A 10,553-nucleotide genomic window follows, 5' to 3' on the forward strand; every position below is an offset into this window, starting at 1 on the left:
TTAACTTGTAAGTGTTTGCTCCCTCAAAATCTCTTTACCATGGTGAGAATTTTTACTTCTGCCTTGTCTTTGAAGTTGTGATGAAAGGAGATTCTCCTAATCTCAAATAGAAATACTAAAAATCACAACTTTCCTCACATCTTGTAGAACGCAAACAATAATGAGCGTCTGAAAATGGAAAGTAGAATGCAAAACGTAATTGTAAAAGTTAATTGTCATAGACTGGTGAACATCATACAGAAAAGTAGTATTTTTCTGATTATTCCTGAAGCTACACTCTCAGATAACAGTATAAAAGCTCTCTCAAGTAGTACCTTTACCAATATGTAACATTTATGTACTAATGTGCACACTTTAGGCACTCATATTTACCCTTTAGTGGTAAATAAGGTACAAAGGTGTAACTTTTAGAGATGTTACTGCTGCAGTTACATCTTTTGTACTTTCTTTTCTGATAGTGTAAAGTGTTCAGGGTTGTAAATCAAAACAAGCCCACTTCTAAGTCTACAAGGTATTCTGGTCCATAGATTTATGGATCTAGCCTATGTTTTTTCTTCTTCATCATCTGTTTATTGTATGTCAGGTGCAAGCAAAGTCTGATGGCTTACAAAAGTAACAGCACTCTCTTCAGAAACCTGAAGGATTTGAGGTATTGCACATTTACACTTCATTTAAAGGGATAGTTCAACCCCAATTTTCTCTTTGTGTTCTACTGAACAAAGTCACCTACATCTTTGATGGCCTGGGGGTGAACATCATTGTTATTTTTATTTTTTTGTGAACTATCCCTTTAAGTGAAGAGTCAGTGAGTTTTGTTTTGTTTTGTTTTTTGACAGATCTAATTCTGTGGTCTACCTCACAAAAGTCCTTGTTCATAGTGGAACTGTTTCATGGGAGGCTGCAATTGGTGAAGCATGACCATAAAAGCCTGAAGTATTCAGACCTATTAGCTGAAGCAGTACAACAGGGCTAGCGAACCCAGCTGTCCCCCGTAGAGGTTTGGTGCGGGGGTTTTGTAGCCATTGCAACAACCAGGTTACTTGGAGGTGTTAACAAAACACCAAGGAAGGAGAGTGCCCAGCTGATGACCCCAATAGCCGCTTTTCCACTGCCGGGCCAGTGCAAGCAAGTGCTTTAAACAGGCTGGGCAAGGCTAGCAGTCCCGGACCAGTAGCACCTTCTGTGCTGTGCTTCACTACAATCTGCCCTTAACACGCTTCTCAGAAACAACATCACGAAACCCCATCATTACACTTACAAAGAGAAGTTATCAGAAAACTAATAAGAAATAAGTCACTGGAACTAGCGCAATCACAAAATGAACATCATAAAAGCGGTCATTTGTTTGCATGCTTTGTTAAATATTTAAATCTAAAAGCATCAATGTTTTACTATAATACGTGATACATTGATCATAATGAATTAATATATCAGGATTGAAAATTAGTTACAGAAATAAAGTGTTATGAACATAGCCTGCTTATTCAGTCGAGTCTGTTTCTGTTTATTTGAAGTCACATTAGCATACAGTATATAGCCTACATCACATATAGAAAGAATTGTCATTTCTATTCTTTTAAGAAAAGCTCCCGAACAAAACCCATTATTATATTTTTATGACAGGCTACACGGAGCTAAACTCTTGAGGCAAGACTTATGACAGATAAAATATGTTACTAAATAAATACATGATTGGGATAAAGAAGTGGTCGCATTTACCATGTTTAATATGGCAATGTTCATGGCTAGCGTGCATAGTTTTTTGCAAAAACTGGTACAGACTAGCACGTCCGCTTTTGCCCGACAGTGGAAACGCGGCTAATGAAGTGATTACCACTCTCTACTCAAGATGTCAACAAAGGTGCGATTATTCTAATGGATGGTACTATCAAGTCCAACACGCTCAACAATTACTTACATTCAGCAAGATTAGAAAACTAAAAGAGAACTGATCAAACATGACAGTAAAGTCTACAACATATATTTACATTTACATTTATTCATTTAGCAGACGCTTTTATTCGGAGTGACTTACAAATGAGGACAGTGCAATAAAAATCAACAAAAGAGCAGTGATATACCAGGGCTAGAACAAGTCTCAGTTAGCTTAACACAGTACACATAGCAAGGGCTTTTATATAATAAATGAAAAGAAAGCAGAATACAAAAAGATTAGAAAGCTAGTCAGATGAAGATGGCTAAGGACTCATCTGCTCGGATTGAGTTGGGGAGGTCATTCCACCAGGGAACATTTAATTTAAAAGTCCATAAACGTGACTTTGTGCTTCTTTGGGATGAACAATCAAGCGATGTTCACTTGCAGAACACAAGCTTCTAGAAGGCACATAAGTCTGAAGTAATGCATTTAGGTAAATGGGTGCAGAGCCAGTGGTAGTTTTGTAGGCAAACATCAATGCCTTGAATTTTATCCAGTATTACATATACAGTATTACTGTTTTTATTTTTATTTTTTATCAATTTAATGCAGCCTTGGTGAGCTTAAAATACTTATTCCTAAACATTAAAATAAATCTTACAAACCTGATACTTTAAAACAAGTGTAAATATTCACAATAATAGGGACTAATTATTAGATTTCACTGGCAGATTAAGTCAGCAATTCATTGATAAAAGTCTTACATGTTAATTGTACATATTAGATTACCCTAATTTATAAATCAAAGTAAACGACAGGGTTTTGCCGTACGAGCTTTGTCATTAATGAGGAGCCTGACTGAACAAAAGGACAAAGGACTACGTCTCAATTTAGTCTGAATCCATGTACGTTGTGCAATTTAATGCCTGACTGATGAAACAAATCAAACAAAAATCATATGCAACAAAGAATTCATTAGAGACCTTGGCAAGAAATGGCACCTTTTCAATCAACATTTAGAAGATAATGAATTTACTGCTTATATATATATATATATATATATATATATATATATATATATATATATATATATACACACACCTTTTTAATGTCTCAGCAGAAAAGGACTAAAGAAAGACAACAAAGATAGCTTGTGAGAGATATATCAGTGAGTGAACTAATGACGGTTTTATTCATCCGACAGCAGCATCACAACACTAGCGCCAGGTTCATGTAAATGGCATGTTTAATGTCAGGAGATCCCTGAAGATTCACAGCACTTTATCCGGCCGACAATGCAGAAAGACAACAGCAAATCTCTTGTGTCTGCAGGTTGAACTGAGAAGATAAGACTCTCGCCTTTTTTATTTTGTCCCTTTAGACCAAGCCTTCAGACAAGTTTGTTTCCCTCTTCACTCATGTCTTTGTCTTATCTTTGACACACATTTTTTGAACCTTTGTCTAAGAGAAATCAGACATTTGGGTTGAGTTGTCAAAAACCTCTGAAGCGGATCTCAATGAGACACAAGAGTATGGCATTTGGGACTTTCGTTGCAGTTCTGAGGACAAGCACCATACCTTTGTAAAGGCCAATCCGAAAATTTGGCTTAAAGTCAAAATGAAATGACATTCAAATCCCACTTAACTTCAATAATGTGATTTTCAAGTGAAACAGGACAATAATAAATAATGCAAGGCCATTATATATATATATATATATATATATATGTGTGTGTGTGTGTGTGTGTGTGTGTGTGTGTGTGTGTGTCTGATTGGATAATGATAAATGTGCATTCCATAGCAGAAAAGATCATAAAGTGCACCAGACTAGAAATGTATCTTAAGAAAGTATACATGTATACCTACAACATTTGTAAACTAAAGCAGCAATTTAGCTTTACAACCAGAGGTGGAAAAATATCATATTTTCACTCCACTAAATGTCTATCAAGGCACTCAAAGCAGATAGTCATTACTATGTAGCAGCTTTGAGAGTCAGTTTTACATAAGTAATGGACTTGTGTACTTTGCCCACCTCTGTTTATTACTTAATATGATAATGATGGTTTAAAAACAACATCATACTGGGCAGGAATCCATCAGTCTACATGTTTTCCTCCAAAATCAATATCAGTTCAGCAAGGGCTGCGGAAGACTCTAAATATCCGCCCACATGAACACTTCTTCAACAGACAAAGGGTTTTACCAAACGCTTTTAATAAAGGAAACCCCTATAATATTTCCCAGCAACGAACACTGCAGTTGTGACGTCTGCCTTTAGTAATAATAGTTCATGGCGTCATACCGGCGTCTGTTTGTGACTCTCCCAAAGTCCCTCATCACAAACGCCCCCATGCCAGCACTCTCGAAAGGTCTGCCAGACAAGCCCTCGGATCTGTGCTGGGCACTCTGAAATAAGATCTAGCACATTTCTACATTTTGACTCACTCCAATCTCACCATCTCCTGTTATTCATCGAGATCAGAATGAGGAGCACACAAACTGGCACAAACTTCCTGGGTGAGTAAGAAGAGCATGATGGGAATTATTGGAGGAATGCTGCTGCACTGTTTTCCTCTTTTGATTTGTAACCTTTTAAGGAAAACATACAGATATGTAAATATAATACCTATGGTGGTTTACTTATTAACTACAAGATAAATATTGCTATGTATATGAATGATAAACCAATTGCTGAGGAAAAAAAAAAATAGGTGGCTTCTAAAGCCAGTTCAGATGTTCAAAAAGATGATTCAATGGCCTAACAGCACAGACTAAATCCATGAGAGAAGAAAATGGACCTGGTGATAGGAAAGACGGTCGATCAGAACAACTGAGCTGATTTTAACCAAATATTTCCATGTGCCCCAAAATTTTTGAAGAAACAAATACAGAGATTTCAGGGTCAATGAAGTGAGAGATAGAATGACAAACATAAAGAGTACAAAGAGCAAAAGGTGTAAATTTGTGAAGTTAGAAAATTATTTGAAAGAAAGTAGGCCAGCAAATTAAAGATAATATCTGAAAGCACATCATTTTGGTGAGCACACAAAGTTTCCATTTTAGATAAAATTATTTTAAAGCTATTAATTTGCAATATAACTGGCAGTTTATTTAATGTTGACTAATGCAAAAAAAAAATGTGTCAGTAAGATTTGTTTTAAGATATTTGCACTTTTATACAGCAATGCATTGAACTGATGAAAAGTCTATTTATTTATATTCCAAGAAAAGATCAAAATTCTAATATATTTAGGTTAAAAAATATGTTTCTTGAAATTGCCACTTTTAGGGTATGACCCAAACGCTCTGTTCATGTGCATGTCCCCTCGCAGAATTGGGCTACTTTAACACTGTTGTCGCAGGTTGGTTTTCATGTCCACAGGAGGGTTTTTTATGAAAACCTGGCAACCCTGCTCCCTTCTCAGAATACGTAAATGTGACTGTGTTACTGACCTCACACATTGTTTCCAAACGCAATTTTTAACTACCACGTTCCCTTTCATGATCATTCTGGTAGTATGTGAAGACAGCATTAGTGAAAACAGGCAGAGACAAAATATGATGCATGATTGTCTGCAGTCTGGACGTTTGCACACAATGCGTTGTTACTGACCCCTCTATCAGAAGCAATCTTTGCATAACTTCAGTGCTGAACGGACCCTAGTTTGTGAGGCAGTCCGGTGTAAAATGTTATATAAGACTTTTCCATTTTCTTCAAAAATGAAAGTTAACCACCGTCTCCTCAGCGGTCTATGGAGACTCCTATGTTTGTTGATGCATCCCAACACACGACACTTTTAATCCATCTTTGCGTTGACATAGTACCTCCAGCAGCTACAGCAAGAGAACAGTAATGATGGACTGCAGCTTCTCACTCATGGCTGTGTATATGATAATAGTGCAGAGCCAGAGAGCATGATGTGTGATGTTAAAGATGTCGAAACAGACATTATTTGACTGTCAATTTATTTTATCAATACTAGCAACTAAAACGCTTCACACAAACCTTCCAGGAACTTCTCGTTTACAGAAAACTTCCAATGGCAGCTACATACCCACTGATTTGACCGGATCGATACTCCGCACTCCTCTGGACACACACTGCTCCCTGTGCCAGCGCTTACAATGGGCCCATTAGACAGTGTGCTGTCGGACACTGCTGCTTCAGTCCACAAACACGGCCATAAAACATCCAACGTGCCACATGTATGACTCAAATGCTGCCAGATGTATATATGCACAATCTGAGACTCTCTACCATCTGAGACGCTCTTCATAGATTTCATCATCTGTATAGATCTCAGTCCAAAATGTTAGTGTAGCTGAAGGAGGACTGGAAAAAAATATTTGATAATTGAGAAATGTCTAAAAATAACAGAAAACATCTGTTGCCCTTTAAAGACTGTGGAACATAACTGCAATGCAAGATGTTTAGTTTTTTAGATAATAGCTTGCTCAGCATCAAACGAAAATAAACATAGAGAGATAACATGAGCTGTGTAGTTTAAAGAGTAAGAGCTCTGAAAAGGTATTTGTTCATGTATGCCATGCCTCTCTCCACCCTTAATGTGGAGTTAATGTGGGGGGGTGGACATACTACAGTTTTCATTATGTATCAGTTATTTTAAAGAGATGAATGCAGAGCTTGTTTCTCAGAGAGAGAATTTAACATGTTAACACTACTGTTGGACTGTCAGCATGCTAAAGCCTCTGTAAATTTGAGTGTATAACCATATTCTTTTATTCTTAAAAAATAATATTTATCAAAGCACTCTGTAACAAATTCAACACCAAAAAATAACTTTCAATATTAAAATTGTCCACATTGCATCACATCATGCTGCTTAAAACATGTTATTGTTAACTCCAACAAACTATTAAATTGTTTTTAAAGCTGAAATTAAATATATTAGATTTGACAAACGTTGTCTTGGAAACTAACTGAAATAAGTTGAACTTGAAGCACTAAAATGATTAAACAAAAATTAAATAAAGCTAAAAAAAAAATTAAAAAAAGCACATTAAATTCCTCAAAATAAAAAAATATATTCATAAATAATTAAACAGTATTGAAATAATACTAAAATAACTGTTGAATAAAATGAAAAGAATAAGAAAAGATTAATAATGATGAAATTATGAAACCGTTAACATAACAGCGCTGAAGATATTTAATTTAAAACATATCAGGCTAAATGCAATCAAATATTAATTCAATAATTTGAGGTTCTGTGAACCTAAAAGGATTCACACTGTTAACATATGCACATCACTAATGTTGTTCATTTCTAAAACGCTTGTGTGTTTTAGATGCCATTGATAATGTGTTTCAGTGTCAATGGAAACTAAATGTGGTTTTTGCCAAAGTGGAATTTTATACATAAGTTTACCATCCATCCATCCATCCATCCACACACACACACACACACACACACATACATCAAGAATGGCACGTTCAGGTCTTCTGACACACTGCCCTTACTACCGCATCAGAAAGTGCTACTGTAATGCCTCACAGGTCTAAAAAGGCCAAAACCTGGGCACGACAGACACTCCATTAGCATACAATTATCAATTCAGAGCAGGAAGTGTGGGCAGGCCGGCAATTAAGCTATGATACGAGAGAACCTCGGCCACAGCATGTGATCTGACCTAATCTCTGGTTTCGTTTGCAGGGCGTCCTCCAGACTCAATGATTTACAACGAGGAGCTGGTAATGAGGAGCTGGACCATGTAATCAGAGCTCTTGAGGGACATGAGAGAAATACAAATGTAATTCGCAAATCCACATGGACGACGGTGGCAGATGTCACACAGCCAAATCTTGACTGAAGCCACACTGTGCTGCAGTTGCACCTTACTGATCTCCTCTGATTACCAGGGATGAAAAACAATAAAGGCTGTGAGGAAAGTAAACTTTAGACTAGCTTAATTTAAACTAGTTACTAGGGCTGTGCAATTAATTGAAAAATGGTTTAAATTTTGATGTTGGTCTCCAACAATTAGGAAAATACAATCATTGAGATAAAATGATTATTGCTCCCCATTCTGCAGCTTTGCACTTTCATTTCTCCATAAAAGCCCTATTTCCTGTGCAAATCAGTAAAATCAAATCAGTAATGTGACTTTTGCAAAGTGGGACGCGCTTGATTTATCTAAGTATATTTATTTATTCATGATTTCAAAAGCGTGAAAGTACGGTGCCCATGAGAAGACATGGTCGGTTCACTTAGTTTTGTCATTGCCATGATATAATAACTGGTGAGAACATGATATTATGTCATGGCCACAAGATATTAATCCGTGGGAACGTCATATTATGTAGTGGCCTGAATAAATGTTACAAAGTGCATAATATAAAATAGACCAACAAGAAAACAATTTTATCCATCCTACAGTCTTGTAACTCCCTTAACTGGTCGTCTTTTCTCTGTAATATTTGTATATTATTATTATTATTATTATTATTATTATTAGACCATTATCACTGGTTATATTATATATATATATATATATATATATATATATATATATATATATATATATATATATATATATATATATATATGCGGTCCTTTTCAATGTCAAATAGTAGCCTACTGTAAATGCTCAACATGAAAATCAAGCTTTGATTATGCTGACTGGAATTTTTAATGGAAGGCATTTGAAATTCAACATATAGTTAATTTTATTTTGGCTAATTAATAGACCATAATTATAAATACTATAGTTTTTTGTTGAGGAATTAATCATTCACGTAGCTTCATTTGTACATGAAATCACAGCAGGCTCATTTATCTGACAATTATGCCAATAAAGTTTTGACACACATTTAAATATGCAATTAAATAGATATAATGATTTCATTCTGGAGCCGGGCCTGGTGTGGGAACATTTTGATAAGGCCAGTAGAATCAGATAAAGGTCTTAAAATAGTCAAATAATTACAGGGCTGCCTATTAAGAAAATAATGATAGAGAATCAAGAGACGCACGTCAGTGAAACAAACGCTACATCCATGCGCGCGGTGTCGCGTAAAAACGCCATGCGCAACTTTGGACCAACTCTACGAAAACCGAACCAAAGCAAAGTATCCAGCAAGCCTGAAACACGGTCCAAAAAATAATTATCCGAACAGCGTGTAAACAAACTTCCCCACAAATCGGCCATTTAAGATGCAGAAACAAATGACACGTCGGCCGAAATGCGTCCACGAGCTTGGAAAAGGAGACGCTTTTCAGGCATAAAGGTACAGTTCTTACCCTACCAGATTGTGAAACCCTGTCTCTTCTAACAGGAGATGTGTTTTGGGCTTTCGCGGTACATTACCGTTGTTGTGCCCAATTCCGCGCAGTGAGCTCGACGCGTCCAGCTTCAAACCTCGCGAGGTTTAGAGATGTCAGGATGAGAGATGGGACAAGCTTTTATTTGCATGCATTTAAATGGTTCAGAGGTTTGTATCCGAAGCGATTCGCAAATGGAGAATAAAAGCGCATGAAACATTGCATAAATCAAAACCAATCAAAGCGGGCACTTTGGTCATTTTAAACTGGGGATATTGATGAAGATAGGCTAAGTCAAATCAATCACATAAATAGGTCACTAATAGGGTGTTGCTTGCTTAGTTCCTGTTTCATGTTTTGTTTGTTTGCATGTGCCCCGAGCTGCAGTACAGTATATTAGTTAAACATCTATGATTTAAGCAGAATTCGTTTCATGTTTGGGACACGAATCTGAGTCACTGGCTAGTGGCTAACTGCTGTTGATCATAGAAGCCCAGAGTAAGTGGCTTAGTTTTTCCTGTCATTTTGGGGGAAAAACTGATTTAGTACTTCAGGGTTAATCTTCATCTAAATCATTTACATGATTTGACTGTGTGTGTTATGTATGCCTTTTGGTCTGGATGAATTTGAGTAGACATTTTTAATGTGATATTATTGTTTGATATAATATTCAGTGACATGTGGTGAACCTCTCAAATGAGGCAAAGACTTCTATATAATGCATTTTTGGACCCAAATTTATTAAACAATCAACAAGAAGCAATATTATAATATTTAAATGTTTATAATCCAACCATTAAAATCTCACCAAGTGTATGCATTTTTATAAAGTGTATGCTTTATTCTACTAGTTGTTTTTATCCTTTTTCAGGATTTTCATTAATATAATCTTTTTTTTAAGACCATTAGTTACTGCAGGTGTGATATGGGTCACTGATGCCGAAGTGTAAATTTAATTTAACTGACATGAGAGGTCACTAAAAAGTGGCTCATTGACAGATCATCATTTCAAGTTCAGTTCAGTTGGGTCGTGAGTTAACCTGATCATGCCCGAGTGGTTGAGTGTTTAATTCTAAAATGAATCCTCTCATTTCCACCAGTTTGACCTCTCATGTGGATTTATCACTCTCTGAATCATCATCAGCTTGCGTCCCTTTAGTGAAATGCTTGTTGCATTCAGTATTTCTCGCTTTACTATTGAAGTGTCAGCATGTTTTCTGATTATATGGCAAAAGTTTTACATAAAAGTTTTTGTTATTGAAATTCAGGGGTCATTTTACTCATAAGATTCTCTTCCTCCGTTCTCCATTTAACCAAAAGTAGTTAAGTTTGCTTTTTGTGCTTCCTGTATGTTAGCTATAGTGCAGAGATCAGATAACGTTCTTATTTCC

General features: G+C 36.2%; 1 protein-coding gene across 3 annotated transcripts in view; it reads right to left on the bottom strand.

Annotated features, from left to right (window-relative positions):
- The window catches only part of LOC113118135 (cholinesterase-like), a 19,029-nt gene extending 9,426 nt beyond the window's left edge, over positions 1 to 9,603 (bottom strand). Inside the window, exon 1 of one of the 3 annotated variants that reach the window (XM_026287066.1) lies at positions 9,147 to 9,603. The gene's annotated coding sequence lies outside the window, so the exon portion shown is untranslated. Of the gene's footprint in view, positions 1 to 9,141 lie in introns of all 3 variants that reach the window. The other 2 variants (XM_026287065.1, XM_026287064.1) reach the window with 2 other exon arrangements.
- Positions 9,604 to 10,553: the final 950 nt, after the last annotated feature.

The sequence above is a fragment of the Carassius auratus genome, chromosome 18 (genome assembly GCF_003368295.1).
Source record: "Carassius auratus strain Wakin chromosome 18, ASM336829v1, whole genome shotgun sequence".
In the NCBI taxonomy this organism is placed as follows: domain Eukaryota; kingdom Metazoa; phylum Chordata; class Actinopteri; order Cypriniformes; family Cyprinidae; genus Carassius; species Carassius auratus.